The sequence below is a fragment of the Gavialis gangeticus genome, unplaced genomic scaffold, assembly GCF_001723915.1.
Source record: "Gavialis gangeticus isolate Ggan-Ray unplaced genomic scaffold, GavGan_comp1, whole genome shotgun sequence".
NCBI lineage: Eukaryota > Metazoa > Chordata > Crocodylia > Gavialidae > Gavialis > Gavialis gangeticus.
The window spans coordinates 97536921-97539317 of NW_017729022.1; positions in this window are offsets into that span (position 1 = coordinate 97536921).

Sequence of the window (2397 nt, forward strand, 5' to 3'; positions counted from 1 at the left end):
CTGCAGCTCCTTCCCCCCATCCTTACTGACACACCCTGCTGTCTCTGAATACATAGAAGTGAGGAACACATTTGAAAAAAAAAAACTGACCTTGAAATAAGCAAGTTGCTATAACTATGCTTATAGTATCTATAGATTTATTTTGCAGAGAAGTGATGGATTTTACTTTTTTTTTTTTTAAGCTGCTGGATGTTTTAGCACAGGTACTCCATAAGTACATTTTTAAGTAGCACTTTAGCACCTACTTAGGGAGACTACAAAATATGCATGATATTAGTTCAAAGCTAAAAGACTCAGGATTTACCATATAGTTAGTTGGGGAGGACCCCACCAGAGGCAACAGCCCCACAGGTCAGCACTGCTCAGTATGTGTACTTCAGATTCCCACCCCCCAAGGTTTCCATGTGCTAATTAGCCCCCAACTCATGACTGGAACTGGGGGTGAAGGGGTGATGTGCAGTTCTTGTAATGAGTCCTGAGATGCTTCAAAAATGTATATGCAGATGAGGTGCATGACAACCTGCTCCAGTTTTACCTCATGGAGGTTAGGGCCACACTACTCATATGTGCCAGGCTGTGGGGAAGGGGGGTGACAGAGGGATTCTGGATAAAGTGGGGCCCCATTTAGTGATGTTTACTAGATATTTAATGCTGGTGAAGAAACAGGAATCTTTGGAAAGAAAGGCACAGCTCAGCTGTAGCACTGAAGAGGAAGTTGAAATGTAGACAGTGTAACTGCTCACCATGACTTCAGGAAGTCGGCACGAAGGGGTACTGCATTCAGTGGGCACTACTATTTTGGTTCATCTACACATGCATTTAAATACAACTAAAGTAATTTTTAGCAAGTGCTAGTTGGCTGCATCTTCTCTGTCCTCTCCCACCACTTTCTGATAGTAGGACTGAAGGTTGCTTGGAAACATTTTAACACTGTCTGTTTCCTTGAGCTCAATGTGTCTGTACATCAGAAAGGTCCTACATTGCTACAGGACAAACTGGTTGAAATGGGTTGTCAGGGACCCCTGCTGTTTAGTCAGGTGTCCGTACAGTGCCAACGCAGTTGTCATCAGCTTAGCCCCTGTCATCTCTTCACATAGCCGGCTTACCTTTTTCCACACTCCCTTGGCATAGGGCCAGCAACACAGGAGGTGGTTGATGGTCTCACTTTCATCTTGGCAGCCTTCCCTGGGGCAGTTGGGGCTAGTTCCTCACCCCCCTCTATATCTTCAAGTACTCACTGGGAGTGCACGATGAGCTATTAGCCAGTTCAAGTCTCTGTGGTCCTTTAGTAGGTCCTTGTAGAAGATCCAGTCCCAGACAGCTTGGCAATCCTCTTCGGGGAGCAGTGAATGAACTGAGAAGGGAAACTCCATATCAGGGCTGGGATGAAAGACCTGTGATTGGGTTGGGGAAGGGCAGGAGGTAGGGGTGCAGGGGAACGGGTGTGTTTATTTTAAGTAAATTTTTTTTTGTGTTCCAAGCCAAATCAATTCCAAATCTGTATATATATTATTCAGCAGGTGTTCTTACGTGCAGGCACTAAAGTTAGGGCAAGGTCCTGAAGCCCTGCCATATGCCCCTAATGGTTGGGCAGACTCAGCACCAAATTAGTGATGGACTGCATCTATGCATGCATTAATGCGCTTTAACTAATTACGCCTAAATTTTGTACCTGAATTTGCAGGTGTTGAATTTAGGTGAGATTAGCCTAATTTTGTTATTTTTAATGTGCAATAAGGGTGTGTACATGTAGACACATGCTCATAATGTGCAATTTAGGCCTGTGCAAATCCAAATCAAAAGCAAATACTAGCCACTTTGCTGATTCAGGAGACGGTGATTCGACTCAGTGATTCAGTTCACTGTCCTGAATCATTTGGACTGAATCTCTGGATCAGCCCCATCCCCTGCCCGCTCACCCAGCCCCATCAATGGCTGCCTGCCCAGCTGCAGCTCCTGGCCCTTTTAAAAAAAAAGCCCAGTACTCCACAGCTGCTTCAAGGTGTATGTGTGGGGGGCAATCCCCACTACCCTGCACTGCATGGGAGGGCTCTGTCATGAGCCCCTATCCCCTACCTGCTCTCCTGGCCCAAGCTCCTGGCTTTAAAAAAAAAAAAAAGCCCCCACTCACCAGCTGCTGCCAGGTGGGGGGGGGGCAGGGGGGAGTTAGGGCAATTCCTGCTGTTCCCTGATCTCAGCCTGCTGTCCCAGCCTCCCTATGACTGCCCTGACCCAGCTCCTGGCTCTTTTTTAAAAGCCCTGCACTCACAGGCTTCTGCCAGCTGGGGGGGGCAATCCCTGCTGCCCCACGCTGTATGGGGGGGGGGCTCTGCCATGAGCACCCAGAAGCATTGAGGCTGCTGCAGCAGCTGGTGAGGGCAGGGCTCTCTTTTTTTT